The following is a 12696-nucleotide window of genomic DNA, read 5'->3' as shown; positions in this document are numbered from 1 at the left end:
AAAGCTGTAGTTTATAGTTTATTAAACCAAAAGTCACAGCAGAGAGGTTTCTTTTAACGCACCATCACCTGGATTCTCTCCACTGGCTTCCTCACCGTGTTAGAGTTTATATGATATAACAGAAATCTGGACGTGATGGTAGGCAGTCTGCAGCTTTAGATGCTCAGGATGATCCATCTTTTAAAAATATGAAGCTTAAATCTTAAGATGACTTTAAGGCATCCTTCAAATCTCTTCTTAAATTACACTTTTATACGTATTTTTATGCAAAAATTTCAGCATCTTTTATTATTTGTTATTGTGTAGTTTTTCATTTTTATTGGTTTTTTTTAGTACTTTTTAGCAACTTGTGTTCAGCATTTTTGTACAATATTTCCTTATATGTCCCTTAACTTTATTCTATACTGCTTTGGTCTTAAAGTCCAGCTTTATGCTTTTGCTTTTTTACATGTAGAAGAAATTTAAACAGTTTATTAAATAAGTGTCAGGAAAGCGGTGAATCGCTTGGCGCTCTCTTCACAGGAACAGGAAGTGAAGACGATGTGGAGCGTCGTTGTGTGAGATGAATCAGATCATATTAAGAATAGTTTGTGCTTTTGTGAGTTTGTGTTGGGAGGACGGTTGATGAAGCCGAATGTACAAAAATGCTGTTCGTTGGGTAACTTTCTTATCAGGCCACGGACTGAAGAGGAGCATCGAATATTGTATTTTCTTATGAGGATATTGTATCTCTCTTACTTTGGGAGTGAATGTGAAACAGGTGGTCAGTGTTTTGATGTAGAGCCAATTTAATAAGGATTTATCAGCTGCTTCACAAATAAAGAATTAGAGTTGTGTATGTTTCTGATCTTATACGGGCCCTTCATACGTACATGTTATCGCATCTTAAAACATATTTATTACTGTTTTGTATCTGGTGATGTGAGCTATGTGAAATATTAAGCTGCTGTTCCTGAGAGGGCGACCAGTGAAAGAAACCTTGACTTGGGTTTCAGGCTTATCTGCGTGCTTCATCTCAGGCCGGGTTCCCAGGGTTTCCTGTCTCAGCCTCCCTGCCGGGTCACCCCAACATTTTCCACAAAGTACATTAAGAGTTCGCACTGAATGGGAGATGAGAGACGTCCATGTTGATGTGGTTACAGTTGTTGTTGTTGTTTTTGTGGCCATGATTGAAGCAACATGGCCTGTGGCACACAATGTTGGATTCTTTTTCCACTTAAAGTCAGAGAATACAATGCGGCTGTGACATCAAATTAGCTTTTGGCTAAGTGACATTATATCATGGCGAGTATTGATTCAAATATAATGATTTCTCTGCAGCAGAAGTAAATGGATATTGGACGGAGTCCAGTTCCCAGGAGCCACGGGCTAAGCAAGAGGTATGTTCCACTAGTTGTCTATTTCTGGAATATGTTCATAGACAGGCATGCAGAACTAATGCATGAGCCTCATCAGCTTGTTCCTTTACAGAAAATTTGTGTAACAAAGAATCACGTCACAATCCGGTTTGTACTGTAACCACTATCCTACAAAAATGTTTATGGTTTACACAAGTGGCAACTTCTGGGGCTGAAAAATGATTCCAACACAGAATGCTAAAAACCGCAGTTCCCCTAATGTCCACCAGATGCTCCAGCAGTGAGTCCACCCACCGACCCATGCGTTCATCCATTTTCTTCTGCTCATCCAGTTCAGTGTCAGTGGAGGTGCTGGAGCCTATAACAGGATTTAAGGTCCAGCAGAGGTCAGGTGTTCGCAGTCTGCTTCACCCTGCCCACTTGTTAACCAGTCAACATCTGGAAGATCCTTATCTCTGGCATCTGGCAGATGCGACATCCAGTCAGGGTCTTGGAGGAATGCACTAGAGGTGGATGGGGTCGATGAATCCAGCTTGTCCGAGGATGGACATACATGTAGGACCAAAAATTCTGCTTTTCCCATCATAGGGCAAAAGGTGGAGTATATCCTGGATGGGTTGCCCTTATACTGCAGTCACCTAAATGGAAAATTTCTTAACTGAACAACTGAAATGCCAAAATGTACAAGAATTAATATGAAAGGCAAGTGACTAAAACCAAAGCAAGTCATCACCCTGAAGATGACCTCATTCCGGCTGCTAAAAGACATGAAGGGAGGGTTATGTCGACATATTTAAAAGCATGACCATTTTGTGTAACAGCTGGGTGCTGATTCTTCTGTTTCCAAAAATACACTGAAGGGAGTCAGCTATTTCATTTTTCCATTAAGTACATTTTCCCCACTTGTCAGAAAAAGCATTTCATGTCATACATTTTACTGATGACAGTAGCAAATATGCTCGTCATATATTTTTTTCTGTGAGTCAAGATGCGTCATACACATTAAATGTGAACACTAGAAAATGCATTAAAACCGGTAACTATTAATAAGAAAAACATGCATTTATGGGAAACAGTGGCTATTCTTTAATGCAGGGACGTTAAACTCATTTTCCATCTTGGACACACGCGGCCCACTTTGATCTAAAGTGGGCCAGACCTGACAGAAATTCCCCTTTCTTTCAGTCTAAAGTTTAACTGCACATGTAATCCCTGAGATTATAGGAGAAAGAGGTGCAATTTCAACAATATGTCTCAGGTTTTCTACTTGATAAAGAAATGCTTCTATAGTCGATGAAAGAATCCAAAATTTATGCTCTTGTTTGCAGCTGTACAAAGTGGCCAAATTCAAGTTTTTGCTAGGTCAATTCTGGCCCCCGAGCCTTATGTTTGATACACCTGCCTTAAGGGGACCAGATCACAGAGGGTATTTAGAGGCTAATTAGAACTGCATTATTTACTTATAGACAGCAAACTGACTCATGGAAAAATGTTTTCAATTAATTTTTTCAAACACAATTGACATTTTTGAAGAGGAGCAACTTTAATACCTTAATGTAGCTTCACACAGGCTTCAATGTCAAGCTGCTCAGTTCAGCTAAGTCCCCAGGGATCGGAGGGCTTTTACACACTCATTTTAGTCAATTTAAGTAGCATAGTCACCAGCCAAAAAATGCATGTTTCCTCTTACGCAATCATTGCAGCATGTGAGAAGCAAATCCCCCTCAAAATGGTCTGTTTGTAATATCAGAATTTGTGGAGGGACCCATCAGGAAGTCATCCAGCTTGGCGTGGAAAAGTTTTGGAGGCACATGCTTTCAACTGGCTCGAATGACAACTGAGTGCGCATGCTCGATGAGACCAAACATGGCAGGGAAAAACCACCAGTTTTCAGTAAATCCACGAGTACAATAAATCCAAAACATTAGGATTTATCTACTGGCCGCCGTGTCCCGAATAACAAATCGTCTCAACTATTAACCTCGACACCCCACAATAGACGAAATAATTGAGAATGCTTTCGTGCGTGTCCTTTAGCATCCTTCAAAGTAGAAATTCAGTTCTTCTGTTGCTCGCTGACAATATTATCTGGTCTATTTCTGTAGCAGAGTGAAACAGTGTGAATAGCACGCCGCTGCCTTGGAAACAGAAACCCCGGAGAGAATGGAGGGCTGATTAGAGTAAGGCTGCTCGTCTCCAATCAAACCCAGTGTCTTGTCTGTTTACATGGAGCATGGACAGAGAGTTCTCCACACTGAGCCCGAGGGGAAGTGGGGGGTGGGGGCAGGGGGTGTCAATATCTCCATTTGAAACTGATGCTAAAATCCAATGGCTGCTAAAATGTGCGCGGGGTTACTGAAGAACGACTCGAAGCTCAGCTGGTCTTTTCCAGACCCGGCCCCTGGGATTACATTGTACTTGCAAATATTCTTTAACATAGTTTTACAGCATCTGATTGAAATTCCACATGATATGAAATTCATAAAGTACCTCATGCTTTTTTTTGATTGGCAGCCTGAGTAGTAACAAATGATTTTTCCAAAGTGATTATATGAAGAAGAATTGGCAAAATACAAAATAAAAACACAAAAATAAAGATATCTAACATTTAGTTGAGGATGTAGCATTTTGTTTTACACATCTTTTGAATGTGGCTTTTAAGTCCACAGCTGTCCATGTCTAAATTTGATTAACGCACTGGTTAAATAGACGGGCAATGCTGTTAACGTCCCAAGGTCTAATCATTGACAATAACCCCAACCCTAACCCTCAGTTTTAATCCTTTATGGTATAAAAATGTGGGATTTTGTCTTTGTAAAAATGTTCTCCATCTAAGCCAGCAGGTTGAGAAAAATATACACAAATATGTAGTTGATACACACAAGTAATATAAATGTTTAAAGAAATCATTTTATTAGTCTCCAAACAGTAGTAGAAGTTTGGAAAACCACAAAAATAAATATAAACAGACTGTGTAACTGTCCCCCTTGTTCACAGGTGAACAACCTGTTTCCTGTGTCTTTATCCCAAGCTAACCTAGCTAGCCGCTAGTGATAGCTTCAGCTACAGAAGTGGCATCAATCCTTGCACCAAACTCCTAACAAGAAAGCTAAAAACTCAAAACATCCAGTAATAACTTAAACAAAAACCTTTGCATGCAACTCACGCTTTAAAGAAAAATTGGTTAGTTTTCACTTTTGGTCTACACAATCTGCATGTGAGCCTTGAAACGTTGCTGGTTTGGAAAGGTTACCTGGAGACAGCAGCTCATGCACATTTGAGACCTTCTGCACTTTGTTTTCACATCCTTTTTTATTTCTGTTTCTCTCACTCGTTAGCTTCAGTCACCAAAAACTATTTGATTAGGTTCGGAGAAGATTGTGTAAAAGGAAACTTTTAAATGTGACACAAAGCATCCGTATATGTGTCTGTTTGTCGTCAGTGGTGTGACACACACAAAGGTTGTGCATGATTTTTGAAATGCCAACAGCTTTGATTATTTTTATTTCAGTATTTGTTTTGTTTAGCAGCTTGTTTTTATTCCCATGGTGTCAGTTTCCAGTACAGTGCCCAGATATTATAAGAAAGTAATTGGCCGAATTTTTTATTCAGTTGAGACTAACTAATTGAGATTAGTGAAATGCTCTTAAATGTCTTCCTTAGAAACTAAACTGGAAAATGGGCAAACACATTGTTGGTTTTGGTTTTGGTCAATTCACAGCATTTGTTTGCAGTAGGATAAAGAAAATTGCCACAGTCATCCTTTAAACAGGGCTCGGTGCCAGTCTAAACAGGGTCAAGATGGAGCGATATCACAAATACACCGCTGTATGCAAATTCACGCTGCGGTCAATCATGCACTAACCCTTCCACGCAGGGAGAAAATCCACATACAAATCCTCACAGGAAAGAGCTGCTTACAGACATCGAGATTAAGATTCATCCTGGCGAAAAGAGCATGCCACAGGTACGCTCAAATATCAACCCATCCAGAAGTGAGTACACAAACACACACACACACACACACACACACACACACTCTTCAGCACACAGGCAGTGGGAAACACAGCTCTAATACACATTAATACATACTTGTGCTCACGTACGCGGACGGGCTTGGCTTTATTTTGGCCCGCTGCTCTGCGGTGAGCGGTGTGAGGCTTTAGAGGGATTGGACAGTGTTGACTTTGCCGTGAACCTGCAGAGCCTCTGCGCCCTCACAGCTGCCTCCCTCATCATTTGCGGAGGGCCTCCAATCGCTGTGGAAAATCAGGGTTGGGGAGGGCAGAGTATATATCACTCCTCCCCTCCTCTCCTCCACCTCCCTTTATGCCTCACCCTCCAACTGAGAGGGGAGGTTTTTATTGCTTCTCCTTGAAGGCGGCTGTCATAACTCACATTTCTTTGAGTTTATCTAATATTCCAATTATACTGCTGCATATTTGACGACCGCTGTTTTTAAGAGCACCTCTCAAGGGCACGACTGCAGCTCAGGCATTTCTTTGCCTTAAGACTGCAGCAGGTCGGGCTGCCTATGACAGCTCTGTCATATCCTAACCTCGCCCCCTGCTGGAGTTTAAACACTCGGCCTTCTCAACAATGGAAAGAGTCAAACACTTTACACCTGAAAGTGTTTTACATTAAGCTCCATATTTCATCTGGCTGTGAAACCAGCGAGCTGGGAGTGAAAGGTTTCACCCAGCAACATGTTGACATTGCTCACTCATAGACCTGCAGGATTTCTGGCTGAACTCATGCTGTGATGATCCAACATTAATCAGGTTTGATTTGAGGGCCTATTGTTCACATGTAATAACCAAGCTTCATATTCACCAGCACTTCCCATTTCCTTCAGGAAGCTGAACTTTGGAGTAAAAGCCAACCTTTGGAGGTCATGCACACATCAAATCAAATAGAGACGATAAAGGAGAGACCCACACCCAGCTCTTCGATTCCCGCAAACTGTTTTAGTTCACTCTCACGGTTCTCATCGACCTCGTTTCAGCAGCTGTTTCTAGTTCAGAAGGAAAAGAGTGCTTAGATAAGCGGACCAGCTGCCCAGCACTGAACAATACGATTCTTTTTTTTTTAATGTTCCACTTCACAACAGTAGTTGTCTCAAAGCACTTTGATATTGCAAGGTAAAGACCCTGCAGTATCAAAGGGAGAACCTCAACAATGCCCTCTAAGTGAGGACTTGGTGACAGTGGTGAGGAAGACCTAAGAAGACTGGTTCGAGTAAAGAGGAGCACAGAGAGACCACAAACAGCAAAGCAATGGCTAAAGTCAGATATTTTCTTCCAGATTTTACAGCAAAATGTGTGGTGCAGTATTAGCATTGTCACCTCACAGGAACAGGGTTGCTGGTTTGAATCTAGCGGACACTTCTGTCTCTCCTATGTGGAGTTTTTTCATCTTCTCCCTGTGCTTTTTCCTCCAGGTACTCCGGCTTGCTCCCACAATCCACAAACACTCATGTTAGGTTCACTGCTGATTCTAAATTGACCAAAGGGTGTGGCCTGCCTTTTACCCAGTGACAGCTGGGGTAGGCTCCAGCATTTAAGAAGATGGATGGATCTGCACCAAAATCAAATAAGTCCTTCATTTGCTTGTGTCCCACCTCTCCAACAAATTTTATTCCCGGCAGACAAACAAATGGCATCGAACACATAAATATTCAGCGTTCGGTCGGCCTTTCTCTGGAAATTGATCTTCCACAGTCTCTGGTCGCCACATCCCTGCTACTCTCTTCCTTTGTGTACCCCTCTTTACAGTCAGGAGTCGCTTCTTAACTAACGACAGTTGATTGGATAATGCTGGAAGTAAACACTTTGGCCAGTTAGAAGAAAAATCATAATCTAAACTTGGACCTATTTTTTATTCTCTTTGTAGTTATCTTTATTAACGATTAATATTTCTTGTTAGGAAGTCGACCAAACGCAGGCTCTGGGTGGGGTCAGAGTTCAGGTCTGTTCAGTAATCCTTCCAAAAGTGTGCAAGAGTCATTTATGCAGTACCCGAGGGCTGATGGAGATGAAAATTAAGACCCTAAGTAAAAGCAAATACGTTCTTTGATTTGAATCTAAATTTGAACCTTCTGCTTTTGGTGTATTAAGCCCTCGAGCTCTGTGTTCTCCGAAAATGAGATTTTGGCACAAAGGCCGGTTTAGCTGCAAAAGGTTACGTATTAATTCAATTTTATGAGCTAGAGACCTGAACTGCATGTTAAATCTGGCCTTATCGAGTACGCTGGAGTGTTGAGGTATGGATTGATAAGACAAAAAAAGTCTACAGCCTTAACGCGCTCCAGGCCTGAAAGTGTAATGATGGAGCAGCAGCATGGCCGACAGGACTGGCTCTTCTCCAACGACTAACCACTGAAGGTACGTTTCCTCCAGCGTTTGGCACTGATACATGACCGGGTTTTCAGCCTGCAGTCCTGCCTCTCTAACACCGAGGCTTAGGTCCACTAAGAAAGACATATCTTCTGCTCATTCACTGTCTAAAAACCCCAGAGACAGCAAATACAAAAAAAAGATCTATTTCATTTTATAATGAAAGCCAGCGCATAATTCTATTCATTTTTGTGCCTAGATCAGTGAAATTCAAACTCTTCCATTCACTCCCAGAGAGCAGACAGCACATACCAAAAGCCAAAGCCATTTACAGCAATAAGAGAGCGACTGAAAACAAGAGGCTGGGTTACAGAAAGGGAAGAAAGGAGAAGAGATCTGGGATTTATTCATACATGCACTTGTGGCCAAAGAAAATGGACACTGGCTTCCATTTTGGATCCTTCGTGACTTGTTGACCTTCTCTGGGAACCCATCGCTGGAGGCAGACAAGACCTTCTTACAGAAACACGCCTGTGGTGGATATAGGGAAGTGTAAAAGCTGTTTCTTTGCCTATTTCATTTACTTTCATACCTTCGAGGTGGCTTATAAGCCACTCAGACCACAGGGCCAATTTCAGGTGCAATTTCCTGGCAGGTCGAAGGCAGCTGCGCTCAGAACCTTGAGTCGAGCAGGGTAATATAAAAGCAAATGGACTCTTGCCCATTTAGGCTCACATATGGTCACATTTCATGGGAAAATGAGAATATGGAACGTCACAGAGCTTTCAAATCATGCTATTCTTTCTTGATGACGACTATAAACTTGTAAGGGTGTCACAGAGCCAAAATGCTGCCCTTTGTTTTCTAATCCCCATCAAACTAAAGAGTCCAGACCCTGAAAAAGCAGAAAGTCCCCAAACACTAACTTTCCCTTGTTGTACTTGGCACCTAAACATTTGTTTTGCATGTCTTTGTTGGCTCTATTCTTCATCCTTATGGTCAAGGTCTGTGGTAATGTCATGCAAATGACATGCAGGGGCGGTTTACTGGACAGGTTTGGGCCCGACTGTTACATCTCAGTGTTAACTTACTGTGACACACAAGCCAGCCGAAGGATTTCATCACAAAAGCCAACAACACCGTCCTCTAAGTCATTTCCGAGCCAGGTCCCCAGACCAGGGCCCGGCCCCGAGTCGCTGCTGGCTGGCCCCCGGGCTGTTTAGCTGACCTACTAATCAGAGAGTTATTCCCTAAATAGAAACGAGCCTTTCTGGAGTTCTGTGTCAGCACTTCTGCACAAAGGAGAAATGTCCTAGCTCTGCAAACACAAAGGCACAGCCCCTGTGACCAAAAGCTAAAACCAGAAAAAGAATGCTCGATATAGAAGGTGCACAGTCTGCATCATCGCCTTAACCTTACCTGAATGACCTTTGATTTTAATCAGGGTGGTAATTTACTGATAACTTTATGTGAAAATCCTTCAAACTGTACTTTAGATGAGCTCAATCTGCTGTGGAGTTCCCCTCAGTAATTAAAGTTGACTGTAAATAAGGAAATAAGGTCCGGGAATCTGCAAACAATAAGTACTGAGTCACTGAGACGAGTTATTGATCAATTTTCTTCCCGGTTCGTTTGTTCGTTCCAAGGCCGGATTATTCACTTAGGGACCCCTGGGGTGGGATGAGTTGTGGGTCCACAATCAGCTTTGTGTGTGCTGTGTAAACATGTTTAATAGCTGATTTATAGAGGAAATGCACCACATGAGGTCTGGTTCTGTTAGTGGTGAAGCATTGTAAGAGTCAGCTGGACTATGATGCTGGGAGTCATCGCAAAGCCGAGGCTGGTTGTTGGAAAACCTCTCCTCAACTTTTTCAAATGCAAATATCTAAATGTATATGTGTTTACAGCAAGAATGTCAAACTCAGTTTACTTTGTGGGCCACACACAGTTTCACTTGTTCGGCCCACTCAAGATCAAAGTGGGCTGCCTTTTCTATCAGTGTAAAGAAGTTTAACTACACACTTAATCCCTGAGATTTTTAGGATTAGAAAAAGAAGCGCAGCTTCAACAATACGTCTCAGTTTTTCTACATAACAGAGAAATGGTGCTAAAGTAAATTAAAGAAATCTGTCACCACGACTCTTTAGGCTTAAATTATGAAAATAAATGTCCAAAATTACATTTACAATTCTGGCATGTCATTTCTCTGTATTCATAAAACAGAATGTTTACGTTTATTCACAAAAAATGTTAACATTTTTTGTCATTTAACTGTTTATCTGTTACTCTGATGTAGCGTGAATGGTCATGTGGGAGATCTTTATCAGTAGGAAAAGATGCAACATTTCTGAAACAGCTGAAAGTGCAAAATCTATACCTTCCATCACATTTCCCAACACTGTACAGTAGACCGGATTAGAGTCTTTGCTGGGCCAATTTTGACCCCCGGGGCCTTATGTTTGACACTTTTGAGTGTAGTTTTAGAAAGACAAGCTATTTTTCCCCAAGTCCCTGATTAAAGGAGTCCCTTACAATTAGCAGAATTTGTGCTGAATATATGAAGTTTTGTGACAATGTAAAAAAAAGACAGCTACATAAAGCAAAAGACAGATCTGGATCTCAGAAGGCTAACATGACATGAACTGCTGTACAGATATATGAGTATTGATCCATGTTTGGTGTAGAAATGACAGTTGTACTGGCATCTAAGAGCCGTGTTAGCTGGAGTCACACATTAATCCCCACAGGAACTGATAAAACAGGCTCAGCTGTTGGTGTTGGTTTGGTTCAGCTCATTAAACATTCGACTTTGTATATTTTGTGTCACCTGTTATGACTTAGCTGTGAAAGCTGAAGTTCAAGAATGAGTTTTAAGATTTTCAAGGTTCCTGGTAATGAATTGTGATGTGAATATATTTCGTCTGTTTTTTCTGTCTCAGGCTGTGAAATATATTTCTCTTTTTTTCAGAATTAAAAAATGCAACTTTGACTTTTTGACTCATTTCAGTCGGCGCGACTTTGAAAATGATGCATTTCATTTCATGGAAGCCAAACAAACTCCAATAAGTTAATCGCTGATGATGATGATGATAACCAACCAACCAAAAACAATCTAACACTGAAGCTGATGAAAAAGGTGATTCATTAAAATCACTCACAATTTGGAAGCTAAAAAGATCAGGCTCCAGCACTTTTAAAATAAAAGCTTTGAGTTGTTCTAACTGTGTAAGCAAACTTATGGAAGCAGAGTGAATTAATCCTTTCCTGAATAATCATCCATTTAAAAGTGTTTAATTATCACCTGGCAGAGCATCTGTTTGGGTGTTAAAGCAAAAGCAGGAGCACTCTGAAATGTTTCTTGGAGTGTGAACTTGTGCCTGAGGTTTTAACTTGAGCGTGCTAACAGCTTAGCCCCAACTGCAGTCTCTTTTAACGAGAGCGTTAACATCTCAGTGTGAAAAGCGCTCATTAAAAAAACATCATGTTTATTCTGTTCTAATATTGCAGTAGAACACTTGTGCTGCACAAACTGACAAGGAAATAATTGAGAATAAAATAACCTTTAATTAGCTGGAAAGTGCAATAAAAGTGGTGCTCATAAATCTCTGTTTGAGTGGCAAAATAACAGGGAGTTAAAGGCCATTAGAAGTAAACATGTTGCACAGAAACATACACTATATCAGAATGAAAGCGGAATTAAATCCACAGGAGTTCCTGTTTGTGACGATGTGGTGGAAGTGCAACCTGCCGACACGCTGTAATGACAGCCGTGACGATCCTGTGATGTGAAATGTGCCACGTGAAGAGATACAGCTTCTACTCCAGAACTCCAAAACAATAACACCCAGTGATAATCCATTTATTTCTTTTTTTTAATGCAAAATTATTCACTCATGAAGTCGGCACACGCACCAGACTTCCTGATCCTGGACCAGCACACTGTGTATGGCATTCCCGGAGAACAAGTCAGTGTAAAGTCTTCTGTAAAATAACATGGAAAGCACTGCAGGTTCACAGGAACTAATGAAGTGAATCTCGCCACTTGCCTGCATCAAGGGAGGTTACATCTCTCCCCCTGGAGAGAAAAACTATTCATACTCTTAAGGCTGAACTCTCCTTCTGCTGCACACTCACTTTAGCAGCGTCCTTTCAGCCATGGAAACACAAGTCACCAAAAGTCTCTGGATGCAGGACTTTCCGACCGTGCAGGCAGTCACATCGCCCAGAGGAAATCCCGCCGAATGAACTCTGACCCCGCAGGGGTCGCAGACGGTCCAACGGACCTCAGTGGACAACTCTACAATTTGTTTAATGTGAAGTTGTTAAAGAGACAGCGCAGTGATGCCGCCTGCTGAGCCACCATCGGTGGGATAATCTGATTGAAGAGAATATTTTGGGGAATGTGACCTGTGGATGGAAACTGAGTCATTCCCTCAGGTTTTATTATGTGTTTACTATTGGGTCAGTTTATTGTTACTGCCAGTAACGTGTAGAACTAGAGCCAAACAGGTGAGCAACAGAAAATTCACTCCCTGTAGAGTTCTTATGGAGGTAGAAGCTATCCATACATGAAGTTGGACATTTTAACATGGGAGCCTATGGGGACCGACTCACTTTCAAAGCCAGCTTCTAGTGGATATTAGAGGAACTGCAGTTTTTGGTGCTTCACTGTTGCTTGGCTTTAACAGTTAGTGATACAAGGCAGCAATAAACCTGCACAGGCCAGCTGGTACTCATTTATTCTGAATGCATTTACACTTAAACACTGATCAGACTTTAAGAGAGCAGCTGAAATGTCTCAGTTTCATCATACAAGCATGATTATCAGCTTGAATAAAGGCCAACACGCAGTTGCCTGGTTACCCACATTCAGAGGTTTTACACCTGTACAAGCTCAAAGACAAACATCTTCAGCCCGACACCTGGAAGAAAAACATCTCGGTCTGCATCTATCTCTGTTTTATATTTCAGTTGTGGCAGCAGAATGGTGAGAAAAGTTCTTC

Source organism: Oreochromis niloticus, linkage group LG16 (assembly GCF_001858045.2).
Source record: "Oreochromis niloticus isolate F11D_XX linkage group LG16, O_niloticus_UMD_NMBU, whole genome shotgun sequence".
Classification (NCBI taxonomy): domain Eukaryota; kingdom Metazoa; phylum Chordata; class Actinopteri; order Cichliformes; family Cichlidae; genus Oreochromis; species Oreochromis niloticus.
The sequence above is the reverse complement of the archived record's forward strand: the minus strand, read 5'-3'. Positions refer to the sequence as shown.